The sequence below is a fragment of the Pyxicephalus adspersus genome, chromosome 11 (genome assembly GCF_032062135.1).
Source record: "Pyxicephalus adspersus chromosome 11, UCB_Pads_2.0, whole genome shotgun sequence".
Classification (NCBI taxonomy): domain Eukaryota; kingdom Metazoa; phylum Chordata; class Amphibia; order Anura; family Pyxicephalidae; genus Pyxicephalus; species Pyxicephalus adspersus.
Window position 1 is genome coordinate 28458322 of NC_092868.1, and position 21210 is coordinate 28479531.

The window sequence follows — 21210 nt, forward strand, 5'->3', positions numbered from 1 at the left end:
CTAAGGAATGTACGCCAATAACTCCTCACTGCAGTTTAAACTCTTGTACCAGAGTGAGATCATTTATAGAATTTGAGTTCTGCAGAATCCTACTTGGCAATGTCTGACAAATGTAACATCAGAAAACACTGCGATCACTCAGCGTTGAATAAATATATCTAATTAAACTAATTTATCTGCATAAACTGCAGCTTGTAGTTTCTGCTGAAAACAGTTCCACATAATGCAGTGGGTCATGTATCTCATTAACAGGGGTTTTCTCAGATATGCAAGCTACAATTTTACTAAATGACTTGGGACATTCATTTGGCTTTGCTCCCTTGGAGGGAAAGAGCTCAATGAGGAATTTACACTTGATCCAGTAGGAGGCGCTACAAGTTCATAAAGTGTTCCCAGCTGCAGAGGTGACTTCTGACACTCTGGGTACCATGTAGCAGTAGTACTCCTAATGATGCCCCAAATCACAACATTTCAGAAGCCTTTCAACATCTGACTGAATAATGACCCAAACAATTTCCCTAAGGCAAATATCAAATTTTAAGCATCCCTTTAAAACCCAAATCAGCAAATCACTCAAGTTACATTGATTACCTTTCAGCAATGATAAAGCCCCCCCCCCCCTTAAAAAATACTCTACATACAAATAATTAACATTAAAATCAAATCAGAAATAAAAGAGATACATTCAGTTTTACTTACTTCTCATATTTTGTCTTGCTTGATAAACGCTGTTTTGTGATGTGTTTTCTGCAAATTTCTTGTTGTCGCGTTTAAATTTTGGATGTTGTTGTTTTTATTTGTTTTTCTTGGCTATCTCAGCAATACGTCCGGCCGGTATACGTTCTGGTGGCGTTTCAGTTGTCTATCAGTGTTCTACTTTAATTCACCTGCTGCCCAGTTCTGAGGTAGTAGTTGCAGCCAAAGCAGATAGGAATTCCTGCATTCACTAGTGACAACGTCTCCTACAGGGAGACACTGAGTGTGAGTGACTTTAGTGGGAATGTGTGTGTGAGCTTGTGAACTTACACCACTACAAATTGGGGGTTTATATACACCACTGATGAAGGAAAGCAAGTCGCACTATTTGTATGTGTGTTTTTTTCAAAAGATGACACATCTTGAGTCACATCTTTTCCATTGAGAAAAAAAAATACCCTTACCCAGACCCCTCCTTCCTAAAAGTTAAATTTGCATGGGCGGCATGCATTAAAGAACTATGACACACTCTCCTAAAATGTACTTGCTCTCTTTAAGATGTACGTACGTTGAAAAGGAGGGGGGCTTGGGGATGAAGCAGGGGGGGGGGGAGGTTGATAAGGTCATTGAAGATACATTGCCCTGTCCCTATGCCATGATTCTCTCTGAAATTTAGTGTCATTTTCTAAGGAAGATTTAGTTTTAGGAACACAGAAATACACAAATTATATCAGCGAATCAGCTAGAAAATATTCATTGTGCAAAAAAAAAAGTTTAAGCTGAGTTCAAAGTTCCTAAAGGAACTTCTTATTCCTTAGTGCTTCAGAGCATTGATGTTTAGTAAGGATTTGATCATAAATTATGATTAGTTATTTTAAAAATATAAATATATTATAAAAAAATGAAAGGTTTTTGTTGACTGCATGGAAATTAAAACAGAAATAATTTGCAACATTCATACATTTATAAAATAATGTTATGTCATTGGCACTGAAGAAGATACTTCCTTACACTTTAAAAGTCTGCAGATAAAGGTGGTCTGCACCTGGTCTCCTGTTGTTCACTACTTGTCTATTATGATCAATAGTATATATTAATTATGATCAAAGAAACTGATTTTGGCTTGCTGTGCAAATAACATATTTGTCTTGATATCTTGTTGGTATTGTGCCTTATTCATCATTCTGCTATAGACATGCTGAAGTGTACTCTCAAACAATGATCACATGTGAAAATATTGATCGGCCACTTTATTACACGTTAAGTGTAACACGGCTCAGTGATTTAGGGCTCTTGTTTCAATATACCAAGTCAGCTTACCAGAATGCAGCCCTTTAAACACATATTGATTCTGTTACCGTTATCCAAGCGACCAATTGTTATCTGTGATGTTGATTTATTATATAACATTTATTAACATATTTGAGTTGTAATACAGCTGCAGATTTCACTGTCCTTTGATTCCAAAACGTTTGACTTTCGTTAACATTTCGATAACGCTTCACTTCTGTGTCTAAAGTTTTTAATATATTTTTCCATTTTAGGCTACAATTGGCTGTGCTGTGTTCTTGAAGAATATGACATACCTGAAGTCTGGTGTTCATGCTTGAAGTGATATGGTGAAGACTGGTATAGCCCCCTCCTTCGTCTTACCTTACATTACCTTGTATTAATTTAGGGTACAACATAATCTTCTTGATTAAGCTTCTTGATTTTAGAAAATCTGCTTTGCAAATTTGAACCATAATAAACAGTATTCATCATCTTTCAATATAACATCAAATAGAATAGGAACAAATATCATTAAAGAGAAACTCCAGAAAAAAGTAAACCATTTCAATCTATTATATTGCCTGTTGTCTTCCAGTTAGATCCATGTTATCTGACACGTGTTGTGTTCTCATATCATCCTCTCTCATCAAGTACAGTCTTGCACTAAAGATTAGCACCTCACTTTAGGTTACTCAGGATGTTCAGAGATGAGAATTCTGGTTAGCCAGAGCAGAAAAAACATTGGATCTTTGGGATAAAGATAATGATTTTGCTGACCATTTAATAATGGAACTGAGTATAAAAGTGTACCTGTACTAAAGGTGGTGATAGTGAACTGACACCAGTAAATAATGGTAGGTTGATTAAAAGCATCAGTATGTTCTTTCATTATTTTCAATGCACTCCAGATCAGTTGGAGGATGTGCTAGGCGAATACCTATTTCCAGTTGGGCAAAGAATGGCAAACATTGCTCCCCAACATCTTGAAACATACAAAAAAAAAACAGCTGTAGCTACTAGAGTCGCCCTATTCCTGGGCAGCAATCCAAATTCTGGTTAGAATGATGCCTAGCTTTTTAACCCAGAAGAGGATTGCAAATTATCTTCTCATTATCCTAAGCTCCCAAGAGAATCCTGCAAAGTGGCACCATATCATTATATGACAATTCTGTACTGATTACACCTGGATAAAAGGTAAGTAAACAGGTTCTTTTGTGATTTGTGTAGGGGTGCGTTAATTGGAAGGTTAGGTGATGAGACCCATGGCTGGAGTTGGGCTTTAAAATAAACCAGTTTCTTTGCCCTGCATGGTCATAACATTTGTTCTCTTTATTTATGAAGTAAACAGCATTTTTCACTGAACTAATGTATATCTTTTATTCATTGAAGAGATTTCAGAGCAAGCATCTAGAAGAAGAAACTTGATTGGATAGGTATTGGTGTGATCAGTTTGAGCATTAGTCATGGGTGGATGACATCCTTTATTGGTTAATAATGACGGTATATTGCCTGCAAGAAGACTGGAAGATGAAAGACAGGTATTAATTACCACTGATTTGCTGTGGCTGTGAGAAGCTGCAAGGACTAGAAAGTAGAATCTGACTCAGACCTCTCCTGGATACAATAAAACAATTTATTTTGTCTTGTAGACTTTTAAAAACTGTTAACATGTGGGTGGCTTCAAATGAAACTGATGTGTTACAGCTCAATATTTATCATATGTTGGTAGACTTCTCCAGTAAAGTGAATGCTAAGACTTTCACTTTTATGTTAATGGTAATTTGTCTTTTCTTATCTTTTGTTATTGTTTGTGTTTCCTTTTTTGTTTTGCCTAAAAATAAAAGCTATGTGCAGAAAGAACAGTTTACATAAAGCTCTGTTGTAGGACTGTATTTGATTTTACTCGGCAGTGTGCCTGCTGACCACCCAAAAGTTTGAGTTAGTGGGACCTAATGGGAAGGATAGGTGGAATGTATTGGATGTGTTGTCTGCACATCTACTTTGAGGTGGCTGGTGACTTTTGTGCATGAAAATGCTTTGTTGGCTTTTAAAATGTTAAGAAAGAACAGCAGCAATCAGTGTTCACATGTGTCCCAATCCTACTTTTTTGTGTTTGGCATTAGTCCCTGAGATGAAAAAATGCTCAAACATGCAGAATATTTAAGTGGCTCCCTTCCTCCTCTGTACATCCTTGTGTGCAGTTCTGACTCATACAAAAAACAGATGAAAATTGGCATCCCTTGTTTTTCTGCAGATGTGAATCTTTTCTGCTTTGCCACTAGGTGGTGCTGTGCATATATAAAGTATATGAATTGCTGCACTATTGGGGAATAAAAAATCAAAACAATTGGGGATGATAGTGTTGGGATGAATCTTTTTATTCACTCTTCCAGTAATGCCTACTGGATGTGCCCTCATATTATGCTAGTTGTTTGATTTCCTTTGGTCTATTTTTTGCCGTCATTAAACTTGCAGATCCGAGCAAGTTAATAAAACATACCTGCTTGCGTATAGGTTGCGTATATAATTACATCATGATGATGCAAATTGCTTTTTTTCTGAACATTGATTTATTATCTAAGATAACCTTAGCCGTGTTCTTTATCAACATTGCAGCACACCTGACTGGCTTTTAGTCAAGCTTATTCCTCTCCCAGTCTACAGCTGTACAGGGCATTGCATAAGTATGATATTAAAACAAATTCAGGTACTTATGCTAGTTGTATTGAAAAAACATAAATTTAATGACGTATTAATGAATGAAGAGCTTCATAGATTATGTGTTGTTCCTATTGGACTAGAGTACAGAATTACCACTTTTAGGTGGAGGGAGAGTCCATCTCTGTCTTCAGTTTGTTGAAAAGACTTGGAAGGGCAACTAATTAGTTGGAAGAACCTAAATTCCCAGGGTTCTGTTTGGGACACCATTTAGCATTGTGAGGATGTGAGGACGCCCCATGGCAACGTAGCTCCAACACACACACATGTAAAAGAATGGACCCTCAGTGATGGAGAATCTCTCAACTATGGCAGAGAAAAAACACATTTTTTTAAATACAGTTTGTAAGTTACTTTTTCTGGTATTTTTATTGCTATCTATGCTTTTTGGTCCTGGGGATAAGCAGTACCCCTTTTCCTAGATACTTCTATTTTATGACGGGGGAACTCACAAGGAATAAAAAACCTGAACTAAGTATAACTGTTCCCCACACTATTTAAAACTACAAATATATGTATGTGTGTGTGTATATATATATATTGAAATATATTCAAAAAGGTTAGATTTATGTATATAAAGTATATTCTTTCTTCTTAGTACCCAAATGCATAAATATAGAAAAAAAAATGCAATATCACACCCTCTTGTGACATCCTTTTGTAACTAAAATGCCTAAACTGCCACAACTAGGATTGCTATTAAATCTTCCGTAGTTGATTCATTTGATGCTAGAAATTCCTAGGTATGGTATTCCAGTCATGTTCACTACCCGAGTAACATTGCAAAATGACATTATTCACTGTTCTATCTCTGATCCTGATTGCTCACATCCCAGTGACTTCACACTTAACACCTTCTGAAGAACTGACACTTACAATTTGGTAAGGTACTAGGTGGAAGGAAATATGTCACTTTTCCCAGAGGATCATCATTTATTTCCTCCAGATCTTCTTATTTTAGTAAATGTTGTTGCACAAATTTTAAAACCCTGGTATTTTTTCTATTACTTCAAAATGCTATAGAATTTTAATATCTTTAGTAATCCCCTATTAACGTTGTTGATCTCCCTAGTCTGAACAACTCCAGATGGGTTAAGAAGCCATTGACAGAAGATTTCTGTATTTTTAAAAACCTGTAATCCACTTAGATATTTATTGAATTCATTCATGCATCCATGTTTTCTTGTAGATATAGCAGGGGGTGAAATGAAAGTTAGCTTTGGAAGCTGCTACAGATATATGTGGCTGTTACCTGTTAAGACTCACCTTGGCTGAGCCCCCATGGGGACAGAAAATGACATCATAAACATAGAGTTCCACTGAGAAGAACATTTTACACAAATTTAACATAACACTTTCACCTAGTGGCACTGAGCTATACAACCTCATTTTTAATATTTTGCAGAAACATTGGTGATTATATATTTTGTTTATATGCACTAAAGTTAATACGTGTGTATTTTTACAGATAATTCAGGTCTGGTAAACCAGCAGTGCAGATATATTCTGTAAGGTTTTAAATGCCTTCTTTGTGTATTGTGGGGAGGATTTTTCTTCTGTCCCGCCTACAATAATCATGAATCAAGCAAGGAGGGGAACATTTTCTGTTGGGGACATATGCAGCAATAGCAACATTTTAGAGCATGGGAAAAATCCAAACCTCTATAAGGTAGAGACAGATAGATTGAGACACCCACTGACTAGCATTTTTATTATTTCAAAAGTAGTGATACAATTTCCATGCAACCTTTTAAAAAAATCTGTTGTGTACAATGAACAGTACATCAGCCTGCATTTATCATACTGACTCATCTATTATAGGATTGATCAGTCCCAGTTTTCCTTTAGACTAGCGGTCGCCAACCAGTAATTCTGCAAGAAAATTTTGGTGGTCCACAGCTCTGGCCGGTGCGCCCCCAGCGGTGTCAGAAGAAAGACCCCACTGGGGGGCCGCACCAACCAGAGCCACAGACCATGACCCTCGTATTGGATCACAGGCTCAGTGCCTGGGAGACCTGTGATGGGAGAGCTCACTCTCCCATCACAGGCTCAGACCTGGGCGGGTTCTGGCATCATGACGTCACTAGGCTGTTCCCCTTTGAGTGACACATGGCCCCCTGCACATATGCGGTCCGGGGCCCATAAGTTTAGTGGTCTGTAGGTCCGAAAGGGTTGGCGACCACTGCTTTAGACAAAGATTGAAGCAAATGGCTAGTACTGTTCCACCTATTTAACTATTGCATAGTGCTCTTGAAATCCTTTATCATGTAAATGTATACTGTTTATTTGCACTACTAATATTGTGTATTTTGTAAGATAAATTTTCAGAAAGATCAAGTATATTTATTAAATATGCCATGTTTTTAACACAACATATGTATAGTAAACTTCTTCAAAATCAATAGGAGTTTTCAGGCATCAACATATATTTTAGGTTCCTTAAAAGAACAATTTAAAATACTAATTGTTTTATTATTGCTTTATGACATAATATGATGTAAAATACAGACTCTAAATAACAAGTTGTATCCATCATATACATACATTACCTCCAGACAAGGTCTATTGACCCCAGACTGATCATAGTTTCAAACTTCACATGTAATTGGACAACCATTTTTAATATATAACTTAAACACAAATTATAGTGGTACAGATATATGTGATATTTGAAACTATGTGGTCGGTCAGGGGTCAAGAGACCAGTCATTCTTACATTTCATAGCAATACTGAAATCAAAGCTCCCTTCCTTATATTTTACATAGAATCATGTCAGTCTCATAATGTGAACAAAAAGAAGCTTCTCTAAACTCTTAGAAAGGACTGAAACTGAATAATCTTCTGATCTTTGAAGATTAATTGGACGTACAAGCAGCTAGAGAGGTCAGTGTGGTTGGTTTAAAATAGGTGTTGATTAATTTAGCATGTTATCATTTAGGTGGTGTAGTGGACAGAGAGGCATTCATGGGATATTTTACTAATTTCATTGCAAGCTTTATTAACAATTTCTTATCTGTCTCAGGGCAAGCTTAATTTTCTTGGAGGAAATTAACCTCTTGGGCAGATCATTTCTGTCTGGATTTTTATGTCTAAAAGCAGTATATTGTCTTTCATGAAAATTTATTTTACATTGTAGGCCTGTAATTCCTAGCCATAACTCACTGAAATATATCCAATATTTAATAAACTTTAAATAAAAAAACACAAAAATCTGTTAAAACAAGGGTGCCTAAATAAATAAAAAATGCTGAAACCTGTAATATAACTGTACAGTAGCATAATTTTAACATTCAAAAATCCGGCCATCGATAATCCAGTTCCTTAAAGATTTCCGGCATATATATACCGGTATATATATATATATATATATATATATATTATAATGATTACTTTGGATTCAATATTGTTATTTTGTATTGAATCCAATACAAAATAATTTGAAATTCTCACTGCGCGTGTTTTTTTACCCGGAGCCACACTTTTTGCTTTTTGTGAGGTTACCGATCACAAGGTTAAAATAGCTACTTCAAAAGAAGAACACATTCCTTCTCGTATGTAAATCTCATTTGCTTTACATTTACCACATATTCACTCATTATGACTGATTTTATGAAAGCTATATAAGGCTGAAGAAGACGGATCTAGAAGATTGTGGGTGAACCTGGGTGATTCAGCAAATCTGGCCCAAAATTAGAAATATTTAACATTTAATAGCAAAAGATTTTTAAGAAATCATTCCAGGTAAGCTAGATCACCCAGGTTTGTCCATGATAGTCTATCTTCTGCAGTCCTAAAGAGTTTTAATAAATAAGGACTATATACCAGAAATATGTTGGCATCACAGCACAGATAATAGGAAATATACTACTGTGTAGTGCTTTATTAAAGAGTATATTAAAAGTGAGAATTTTCAAGATACAGCGCTGCGTAATATGTTGGCGCTATATAAATCCTGTTTAATAATAATAAGATGCATTCCAAGTACCAGGGCTGTACATTCAGTATTGTGTATATAGACTACAAATTCAACATCTCTGTGTGTAACATGAATCTATGTAAAATATGCATTTCTATTTGGAGATGTTGTAGCAGTGTTACTTTTATACATGACTTATTTTGAAAGCATTTGGAATGCTCAGCAAAGGTATAACACACTGAAATTGCATCACTGCATGCAAATAAACTAAGGTGTACCAATGGACTGTAAGATATGTTTAATCATGTTTATATGTTTAAAACACTTTCAATGAATAAAAGTCATAAGAAAGTATGTTTTAAAGTATATTAGGAATAGAGTACTACCTAAAGATTTAAAATCTTAGCATTAAAATATATATAGTAATAGATTATAGTAAAGAAGACTGTAGAGATAGATCGAAGTGAACCAGTAAAAAATATATATATTGCCTTTTTAAATAATCTGATTATGCATTTTCATCATAAATAAGAAATTAGAGAGTTACTGTTGTGTATGAGTGAGATGAGAAGAGTTTTGCCTTTTTATTTATTCTAAAAAGGCAAAACTGATAAATTTGAAATATCCATCCCTGCAAAATAGATTTCAGGTCCATATGCTACTGACCTCAGGTTTACACATTTACTAATTGTTGTGCTAGGTTTTATGACAAACATACACTATATCAGATAGTTGAAATTAAAGACAAATCATCACTCCTTATTTAAATCCAAGTCAATGGCTAGCTTGAGGCATTGCTTTTTATGCAAGAAAAATACTTGTTTGTTTAAAAGTTATTTTTGTAGCAACAATTTGAGTAATAATATTTTACTAAAGTTTCAAAATGAAGCATGTTGTGTCAAATGTGGAGAACTTGTTTATGTGTTACCACCTTCCAGGTTAAACAAGTTGTATTACTGTACCCCAAAATGTGACATCACTGTAGCTGTGGATTACAATGTGTATTGTGTTTTTCTATAATGTGGGTGTATATATATGTGACACATATGTTTGATCCTTTTTTATACTGTGATTGTACTCTTTGCGTCTGGAGGAAAAGAAGTTTAAGCTCCAGATAAGAAAGGGATTCTTCACTGTAAGGTCTGTGAAAATGTGGAATCGACTCCCTCAGGAAGTAGTTTCAGCAACTACTATAGATGGCTTTAGGAAAAAGCTGGATGTTTTTCTAGAAGCACAGAATAAAATTAGGTATTAAGGCTTTAAAGTAAAAATATCAGTGACTGTTGATCCAGGGAACATCCGATTGCCTCATGGAATCAGGAAGGAATTTTGTTTTCCCCTGTTGAAGCAAATTGTACCAGGGTTTTTTTTCCCTTCCTCTGGACCAACTATGTCTTATAGGGTTTTATATCTGGGATATGTTTATTTACCTAGTGGTTGAACTTGATGGACTTATGTCTTTTTTCAACCTAATCTACTATATAACTATGTAATTGTATGTGCAATTGTTTACTTTTGCCTCAGTAAAGCCTTGTGCAGTTTTATCTCATTATAGTATTTTACCTCTGCATGTTTTGCTTAAGAAAACCCTTAAAGCGTACCTAAATACCTAGACAAACCTTTCATTTAAAGTAAATATTTTAATTGTTTCTGATTTATTTTTAAATGCAACACCCTTTTTTTAAAAAAAAAAAAAAAAAAAAAAAAAAAAAGGGTGCACCACTGCACTCTTTAATTCTTGATCGCCTAGGTGATCAAGAATGATTGGGAGCGCAGAGCCTCCTAGGATACCTACGTCACGCATCTCAGGAGGCTCTTGGCTGCTCCTTCTCGGGCATGCGCAGAAGGAGCCTTTTCATCAATAGGGAAAAAAATTGCGGATCTCACGCATGCACCGTGAGATCGGCAAGTTTTTTCCCAATCTACATTACCTGATCTTGCACCTGCACAGATCGGGTGACGTAGAAAGAAGATAGAAGAGGATGGCAGCACCTGGCGCTCCCTCTATGCCAAGTCGAAGACAGTGACCGGGACGACACGGGAGCCGATGAAAGAAAGCTCATGACGGATAAACTGATCTGCGGGATTGAAGGTAAGCGTGATTTTTTTGTTTTGGGTTTAGTTTCCCTTTAGGTACCACTGTAAGTACTACTTTCTTAGTAAAAAATATGCTTTTAATACTCACACTCCAGTGCTTTATGCATACCTAAGTATCAGACACAAGCTTCCACACAGGATTCCTCACACATACTTGTCTTTCAATAGGAATAGAATTGGTGTGGTAGACCATGGAAGTTGAGATAAGACTGAGAATGGAGGTTGTTATTTGTTAATATGGATGCATATTTATTTATGTGACTTCAGGAGGGCTTTGTATGATTATAATACTAATACTAATCAAAAGCTGAATAGCTAATACAGAAAATTCTTAAAGAATTAGATCGGTGGGACAGGTTACCACTATCATTGTTTGGCAGATGCCATTTAATAAAATTTGCCTCTTTTGCGAAATTGCTCTATTTTATGCGAACAATACCTCTGTTACTAAGACATAAAGGTATACAAATGCTGGATAGGGCATTTAGTAGGTTCCTTTGGCAAAGTAAGAGAGCTAGAATATCATTATCCAAATTGAGATTGCCCAAAAAGGAAGGTGTGAGAAAAGTTTAAGGAGAAAGTATTACATGTTCAAGAAAGAAGAATTATATATGATAGGTTTAGCTATTCAACTTGGTGTGTCACACATGGATTGTTTTAAAATGAATACTTGGTAATCAATATTTAGTTTTATTTTTATGGGTGCTAATTATAAAATCAAAGTATAGTAAAAGTTTTTGGGCAATGGTTTAGGGTTTCCATTTGACTCCATTTTTCCAAATGACTCCATTTCCATTTGAAGTTGGATTAATTATAACGAATCTAAAAGGAAACGTAAAACTTGATGTAATATTCGTTACATCATGAAAAATGTAAATGGTAATGTTAACTTTGGAATCTGGAAATTGAAACATTTTATGTGCTGTATGTTTTGTTGTATTGTGTTTTATATATAAAAATACATAAAAGCTGAATATCTTAATTAGTATACAGTTACTGTCTTTCAAACAGTTAGGGTCCATTCACCCTTTGCTGTTCTTGTATAATTTGTAAAAAGTTAGTGTGTGTGTTGATAAAGTAGTTAATTAATTATGGCTGGCAACACACAAGAATAGATGAAAAATTACATGTACACATAGTAATGTGTTGCATTGTGTGTGATGCAGTGCAGCACATTTGCTTATTGGAGATGCATTGACCTAGTGCAGGGGTCAGCAACCTTTACTCTCAAAAGAGCCATTTTGCCTCCTCTTCCACTAAAGAAAAATAGTCTGGAGCCACAAAACATAACACAGTTTATAAACTTTTAAAAGTTTTAATATTTTTTTATTTTACCTGTTACAACAAGTGTGCATGTGTAGGCCTACTTTGAAATAAATTAAACACTGAACTATGCCCCTAGAAGCCTCCATCTTCTAACATATCATCCTGTTACATTAGCTGGAGGCTTCTAACGTAACAGGGTAGATTTTTTTGATGGGCAGCGTTCTTTATGTTCTGACGATGCCTTAGCGATGAAATTTTAAGGTGTGTTAGCCACAGGTGTCCCTCATTTGCAGCTTTAATTTTGTTCACCTGTACCCCCCAATCTTGAGTAATTGGGGTTCGGGTGCTAGAAGCCTCCAGCAATGTGTAACAGGGTAGATTATTTTGATGGGCAGAGTTCTTTATTTTCTGACGATGCCTTAGCGATTCAATTGTAGGTGGTGTTAGCCATAAGTGTCCCCCACTTGCACCTCTATTTTGGTCACCTGTACCGCCTCTCCCCCGTTCCAGAGAAATTGGGGTTCAGATGCTAGAAGCTTCCAGCAATGTGTAACAGGGTAGATTTTTTTGATAGGCAGAGTTTTTATGAATTTTTAGGAGGTGTTAGCCACAGGTGTCCCGTACTTGCACCTCAAATTATTTTCACCTGAACCTCCGTTTCCAGATAAATTGGGGTTTAGGTGCTAGAAGCCTCCAACAATGTGTAACAGGGTAGGGGTTTTTTGATGGGTGGAGTTTTTAGGAGGTGTTAGCCACAGGTGTCCCCCACTTGCACCTCTAATTTTGTTCACTTGTACCCCCTTCCTGTTCCAGAGAAATTGGGGTTCAAGTGCCTCCAGCAATGTGTAACGGTAGATTTTTTTGATGGGCAGAGTTCTTTATGTTCTGATGATAGCCTAACAATTAAATTTTAGGGGGTGTTATTCACAGGTGTCCCCCACTTGCAACTACATTTTTGGTTTTGTACACCTCCCCATTCCAGAGGAATTGGGGTTCAAAGGAGGGGGATGTCATTGTACACACCCATTTGTACACGCCCCGTGGTAGATTTATTTCACTGGTAGATTTTTTTCATTAGAACACCGGATAGGGAATCCCCCTCCTCCGCAGTGTCTTGGGAGGAAGGGGATCCCCCATCAGAGATCTCCCCGCGGCAGCCGAAGGGAGCCACAACAAGGAGGCTGAAGAACCGCATGCAGCTCTGGAGCCGCAGGTTGCAGACCCCTGACCTAGTGCATAGGAGTGACACATAACATCTAACAAATGCTGAGTTTGAACACAGGGACTAAGAAAAAGTAACTGTGGGGTGCATTCTCATAGGTTACATTATCACTGCATATCTAGAGAATTAAGAAATCATCAAACACAAAAAGAAGAAAATTAAATGACACCAGTGGGAATTTGGCTAAATACAGGACAGGAGTGCAAAACTCAGCGGACCCAGAGGTAAGGGTGTCACAAGCTGCGACTATGTCCTGCATATTGCATGTTATAGCAAGTGTTGGCTACAATCTCCAAATGTTTCTTTGTGGTTTGATCTACTAGGATTTGGATTTTGGATGTTTCTACAGAGCCCAAACAAGATTCTTAGAACTATAATGTGTATTGATATGTTCACACAGGCATAATTCCCCCATCTGCTCCGTCATATTTACAAAAAGCAGGTGAGAAAAAAACACAGAGCAGCATAGGTCAGCGTAGAGAACAGTTGTTCTCAGTGAGCATTTCTGGTACATCAAAGGACTTTACAAGGCAGACCCTTCCAAAAACAAAATAAATAAAGAAATATTCTGTATGGTACTTTTCCCCTCAAGGTTATGTTATTTAGATAAACATATGTGTATCTATGCATTGAGGACAAATAGGTGGGATGCCTGGAACCTCAAAATTTTTATGTGGATTTTCCAAGCCTGAATTGAGCCTGGCAATGGCTCATCTTTATGTCAGCCTCCAGTGACACAGGATAATAGTGGGAATTATCTGATGCCATTTATCAAGAATTTGTAAAAAGTGAACAAAGCAACGAAATTAGAAAAATCCAATTCCCTGTCCTACGTAATATATCCCATACCTGGGCAGCACAGGCTCAGAGGTAGCACTCTGGTCTTTGCAGTGCTAGGTTCGAATCTCGGCCAGGACACTATCTGCATGGAGTTTGACACTATCTGCTACTCAAAATTGACCTTGGACTGTGTTAAAGGCATATGACTGAGGTAGGGACATTGGATTGTGAGCCCCTTTGAGGGACAGCTAGTGACATGACTATGAACTCTGTACAGCGCTGTGTAATATGATGGCGCTATATAAATACTGTGTAATAATAATACAAATACCTCTATCTTTATTCCATAATTTTTCCAGTTCATTTACCACTACAGAGTTAGTATCAGAAAAATGGCACTTGCAGTAGAGGCCTGTTGGAAAAGGAGGTGAAGCGTGCCAAAACATGTGGGCATGTCTACATTTTGAGTTCCATTGCTCACTAGCATGTCCTGGCCACACACTGGTTGTGTGCGTGATATTTTTCTTTCATGTTAATGTTTTATAGCCACATTTTCCTTCTCCTTTAACCCCTCACACATTAATTGGCTTTTCTAGTTAATTGGAAAATAACTATGAAGGCTGCACTCGTTCCTTGCCATCCTTTGTGTGTTCTACTGTCTTTTGGCAGCCCCAGAACGCCTGCACATTGTGTTCCTTGTTCAGAAATGTTTCTCAGGAGTGCTTCTCAGGACTGGGGAAGGTTCCCATCAAAGAGCTAACATCTGCCTTTTAAAGTACGTAATATACGGGCAGACAAGGACTGCTAAAAAGTACCTGAGATTTAGAGATATTGGAAGCCCCTTTATTTCCACAATGTACTTTCTAACATAACTAAATATTTGTTTTAACCCTTCTGTGAGGACAAGTGATCATTAAAGCCCATAAATACAGACAAACTTGAGCAGTTAGAATGAGTTATCTTACCTGACTGTTATGCTATAACCAATTTACCGGGCAAAATATTGGTTTTCATATGTTTTATGGTCAAATTAGGATTTTATTTGCTAAACTGTTTTTAGTAAATATTTTTATTGTATATTTACAAATGGATGCAAATATTTAAAGGAATACCTTCTTCATGTTTTAACATCAATCTGTGTCTTATATTACTAAACATCTCTGTGCACACTCACACCTGAAATAATTCCATGTGATTACCGTGACTGGCTGCCATGAAGATCACATGATTGGAAACCAATCAGTGTGATTCCTGATAGACATTGCAAGACCAGTGATGTCCTTGAACTAGGAGCCCCTCGTTGATTTTTAATAATTATTTCCTCCACATAGGGACATAAAACTGAGAAACTAATTATTATTGTAGGAGGGGAGCAGTTAGCTAACTGGAGGTAACCTATAATGTCACATTTCCTCATAGCCAAGTAGGTAGCCAGGAAACCAGTAACAATGCCCACTTAGGTATCACTAACATTAACCTCTTGGGTTTAAATTGGGAATCAGTGTTTTTGTACATATTTACTTTATGTTTAGTATTACAAAAACTGCAGAAAAACTGCATATGAACACTTTATTTATTATTTACGTTTTCAGCCACAATGTAGATCTGTCTTATAAAGAGTTCCAATAAATATATATATAAAAGACAACACAAAATCCTATCATAAATTGAGCTAGGAATCTTAATTATGCTTTATTTAAACAGTACTAAAATGCATAAAAGTACAGATACAGAGGGTACAAAGATAAAAGAAAAAAACAACTAGAACAAATCATGAAAAAAATCAAATTTTAGCTACCATAGTTACCAAACCAAATGGTCCTTTTGCTTTTGTCTAATGGATATGAAGCTTCATTGGGAATAGAATATGAAGATAATAAATATAGCATTACAAAGGGACATGTCTGTGGTATATTAGGGCTGATTTTTTATATATTTTAATATTTTTTTATGAAATTTCAAGAAATAAGGGAATTACAAAGAAATATAATATTTCAAAAATATATCAATCTTATAAATAACAAGGGAAACAACATGGTACAAATACTTGCAGTACCGCATAGAAGATTTGAGTTGAAGAACAATCCTAAAAGTCCAGGTACTAAAAATGTGCCAGATCAAGATTATTAACTAGTCAGTTTGACAGTTTTACACTTAAAAATGGAAAAACATTTTAAGGAGAAAAAAAGTCCAAAGACATATAAGGGGGCAACAGAAAAATAGGAAGGAAGGTAGGTGAACCACTGCTAGGCAATGACATTATGGACAAGCCTAATATACAATCCAAGGATCCCAAGTATCATCAAACTTGTGTTAGGAATACACGTTAGTTTATTGTTGGTCATTATCCAATTTAACTTTTAGAATAATAACATACATATTAGGTGATAGCCAAGATTGAGCTATTATCAAATGAGCAGGGCTGTTTTTTTTAACAAAAAAAAAAAAACACAACTACTTAAACTATATTGTTTCTGTATATTGTGACATGTCAAGAATCTAATCATGGGGTCTGGAAGCACAAGGCTAAATAATCAGAGAAATGACTCTTTGGCTTCTATAACATTTTCTCTGCTCTGTTTTGCCCTGTACATACATTTTTTTCTTAATAACAAGATTTTTAAGATTTTTCTTCAGAATCAGAAAGCTTATAAATTATTTCTCCCTTTAAGGGTGTGGAAGAAAATGATCAGATATGTGACTCCTCATAGGGCATTAGAAATTTCATCATGGCGGGCATTAGGAATTTCATCATGGCAGCCACAAATTGTGCAAATGATGAATACATTTTTTTTGCATAGTTGACATGGTATTCTTTTAATGCTCATTTATGACATCACAGTTTCTTCTCTGTCTGTTTCTACATTGATAATCGTTTAATCCCAGTATCAATCCTCATTGCTTTGTTGTGGTTTTTGTATTTACATGACATTGAAGCACTTCCTCATCCAATTGTTCTTTTACACACTACTGGTCATTCATTGGTATTTGGATGTGGCTGTCTAGCATAACATATATTAAAACATAAAAAGCCCAAACTTACCTTGTTCTGTTGTCGTCCCCCTGGCGTCCTGCTGGTCCCAGCAGCTCCTTGGGACATGTCTTCTTTCTTCGATCTTTAGTCGGCCACTGCAGAGACGTTCTCTGGGGTTTCCTGGTGACGTCGGTGCGAGCGGGAGGAGCAGCGGGAAATTCAAATAATTTTGTATTGGATTCAATACAAAATAGCTGTATTGAGTCCAATAAAAAGAAATCTTTATATAAATATATATATATATATATATATATATATATATATATATACCGGTAATTATTAATATACCATATATTATACATGCTACTGTACAGTTATATTACAGGCTTTACTAGTGTGTTTTATTATTGTGTTTTTTTAATTTAAAATTTACTATTAAATTTATTAAATGTCGCTTTTTGCGTGGAAATACAGACAGAATTAGAATGCTAGGGGGGTTAATAAATACAAAGTATCAGTAATCTGTGCCATATATATTTGCTTGGAGTTTAGCAAATTAAAAAAAAAGAAAAAAAACATAGTAAACAATAATTAATTTATGTGATTTTTTTTTTTTTTTTTTACTTTCGTGTTATATTGAGAAGTTTATTGCTGGATGTTAAACATATCCTATTTTGTGTTAGCCCTGATCAAGAGTCCTTTGGTTTAATCATCTGGCCAAAAACGAGTCACTGGAGAGAAATGATTGTCTCCCAATCTGTGACACATTTTCGGCCAAATGATTACAAGCCTGCCCACCACGACAAGGTAGACTCTTTAGGGCAGGACCTACTCTAATCTACACTGCGCTACCCTACTTGATGCTAATCATCGTTCTTCTAATGTTGGATGTGTGTTCATTAGACCTCATCTAATAACTAGGTGTGTGTGTGTGTGTGTGTGTGTATGCATTTGTGTTTTATATATATGTAGGTGTGTGGGTGCTTTGATGTGCGTTTATATGTGTACGTTTGTTTATGTGTGTAGATATGTAAGTGTGCATTTGTATGTTATCTACTCTATCCTCTATGTTTTTTTTGTTTGTCTGTATCCATCTAGCACTATCTACATATCTAGTATGATTAAAAATTATTGGTTATTTAAAATTCTATATTGCTACATTTTACCATTAATTACTTTGCATGTTCCGGCGTTGTTTAATATGAAATCCTACACATGTGGCCCCGAAATATTTGTCCCTTCACCCTGTGGAATGTGTTCAGGAATACCTAATACCCTTTACACATTCTAAACTCTTAACTACCACAAATAAAAATTAAAAATACTTTTACAGGCTTGGGACCTTTTTGGATAGGAAATGGGTGCATGTGTGTCCCTCTACTAGCCACGAATAGCCCTCTGGAATGCGGCTTGCAAAAATTGCAAAAAGTCAGTAGCTCCTTCCCTCTTGCAAAAGCAGATTACCTACTAATTAATAACCTTTGCAGGGCCCAGCAATATCCAAATATGGGATATGGAAATATGGCTTCCTTGCCCTGCAGATACCACCTATTAGTGTTCTTGATAAAAGTAAATTAGGTAAAAAATTCAGCACATACCTGGTTGGGATAGGATATAGGCTGGCAAGGGATCTAGCCAACAGGTCTCTCTATTGCCGGAAAAGCTGCAATCCAGATGGTAACCCCTGGTGACAATTGCATATAAACGTCATCACCTTGACCTGTAAGGGAGAAATACCATGGACGTGAGCTCTCAGTTTCTGCAGAGACGATGAATGACTGTTCTTGATGCATTACTTCAGACCAAATACTAACTCGGCGAGTAGATTCATTGCCAGTGTGCTCAATGATCATTCTAATAACAGCAGGCTGCATACCTTCAATGATCTCAGGAACAGATGTCCGGCAGAGGGGACAGGTACGACTTTGCCTCAGCCAGGTATTGATGCAGGCCTGGTGGAATAGGTGTGAACAGGAGAGTTGTTCAGTTTGGTCTCCCTCTTCATACACCATCAAGCAGATACTGCAGAATGGCTGATCTTCAGTTCTCTGGTTGTTGGCTGGACGTCCTCTTCTTCTTCGTCTTTCAGGCAGCTGATGTTCAGAAACTGTGCCTTGAAGTGTAACTCTGGATCTTGTCCTGTGAGCTACTGGAGAATTTTGGCCTGTTGGGCCTACCTCCTCATGTGAGGGCATTTCCAGGATGTTGGCCCGTGAACGGCCTCCGATAATCCGCCTTGGCACTCAGATGGTATCAGATGTTCCTGTAGGGGATTTAAGACAAAACAAAACAAATAGAAATCTGCAATCTGCACAAATTCTCAGGATAAATGCTTTGGAGATGCTCCAAGAAAGGCTCCTCAGCAAGTAGTGGAAAGCATCGGTGTAGCCATGGTAACCATGACATCACAGCTGTCTGACCATTGGCCAGTAATCCCAACTTGAAAAATGGCAGTTATTTCCATAGCGCAGCCTGTCTACCCAAGACCTTACAATCCAGTGATCATGTGTGCCTTCCTAGCCAATTGTTTGCTACGCTGACAGACCAATGACATTGACTAACAGTTTTTTTTTTAATTTACAAAGCTTTATTTAAGAGCAAGTCATTTTTTTTTAAAAATGACATTTATTTGATGTGTCCATGGAGATCAGTCTGTATTCACAAAGCCTTACAATCCAGCAAGCATTTCTGTTCCTTCCTAGCCATTAAAGGTCCCTGGTGGCTTAAAAAATTGAGCCTTCTAAAGGTGTGTTAAAGCTTTGTGAATTATTTACCAATGTTTTTTAGAAGTGAGGCTTGCTTTTTTCAATAGAAGTAGAGATCTAGTAGAGATTTGGCAGATGTAAATGGCCTGATTTACTAAGGCTCTCCAAGACTGAAGAAGATAGACTATCATGGGAGATCCTGGGTAATCCAGCAAACCTGGAATGGATTTGGTCAATGATTAAAAACATTTACCAAATCATGGGAAATTATTTTAGGAAATCCATTCCAGTTGTGCTGGATCACCCAGGTTCTTTCATTATAGTCTAATGTCTCCGTCTTGGAGAGCCTTAGTGTATCTGACCCAAACACTCATAAAACATTGTGACTGCAATCTCCAAACTGAATCCCATTGGGCTCCTTAAAAATAACTTACACCTATATTTTTATTAAATTACCAACCTTACCTTCATGTGTTAGCTTTGTAATATGAGCCAATAGTATTGAGGGCTTATGAGAATTACCTGAATCCGGTCATCATTTAGTTGGGTGTTACCCTCCCCAGCGGTAACCCCCAGTGTGACTCGGGGTAGAAAAAAGATGCTGGAAGCGGTAACTGGAATAGGTAAACCTATAAAAAACAGTGATAAATAAAGCGCTTACCTGATCAGCTGACGTCCTCCTTCGCGATCCTCGTCTTCTTCCTTCTTCAGGGCGGGCCGGGAAATTCAAATCTATTTGTATTGCATTCAATACAAAATAACTGTATTGAATGCAATACAGTAGATTTATATGTGTAAAATGGGTACATTTAATTTTTTTGATTATTGTTTTGACATGATTTTGTGTTTAGAATTTTTACTATACTCATACTATTATAATATATTGTAAAATACATATTCATGAAAAACAACGTTCCACTTTTAGACATAAAAATCCAGACAGAAATGAACCGCTAGGGAGGTTAATGTCTATAGTAGTGTACACATCTGTGTTCGTGTTTGGAGCACTGTAGATTATTTTATTGTAAAATCACAGTACATAAGTTAATTGGTAGTTATACAACCATTGCAAGCAGTAATGACAGGGCTGTGTATGAATGTAATGTGAATGACTTACCATAAACAAGTGAGCAATTCAGTAATAAGGTAATTTGCATGATCCTGTTCACTTTACTGATAATGGATTAGATTTCCTTCATCTTGATCTTTTGTCATCTATTAAATTGACCAGGATTGGGTAATAAACCAATAATATTGGCCATCGTCAGTTGAAACCAATTACCGTATTTTTCGGACCATAAGACGCACTTTTTTTCCTCCTAAAGTGGGGGGAAAATCAGGGTGCGTCTTATGGTCCGAATGCAGAGGTACAGGGGCATATTTTTTTACTTACCTGTGTCCCCGCCGGTCCCCGGCTGCGCCGATCTCTGCCTGTTCTGTGATCCAGCGTGCGGCACTTGTGCCCGCCCACGAAGGCGGCGCCGATTGATTTGATGAATGCCGATCGGCGCCGCCTTCATGGGCGGGCACAAGTGCCGCACGCTGGATCTCAGGGGAACACAG

The 21210-nt window shown here is 36.7% G+C and overlaps 1 long non-coding RNA gene across 2 annotated transcripts in view; it reads left to right on the forward strand.

Annotated features, from left to right (window-relative positions):
• LOC140341380 (uncharacterized) overlaps positions 1–21210 on the forward strand; it is a 40936-nt gene that overhangs the window by 4836 nt on the left and 14890 nt on the right. The window contains exon 2 of one of the 2 annotated variants that reach the window (XR_011922863.1): positions 2241–2375. This is a non-coding gene — a long non-coding RNA (uncharacterized lncRNA). The remainder of the gene's footprint in view (positions 1–2240; positions 2376–21210) is intronic. The other variant, XR_011922862.1, reaches the window with a different exon arrangement.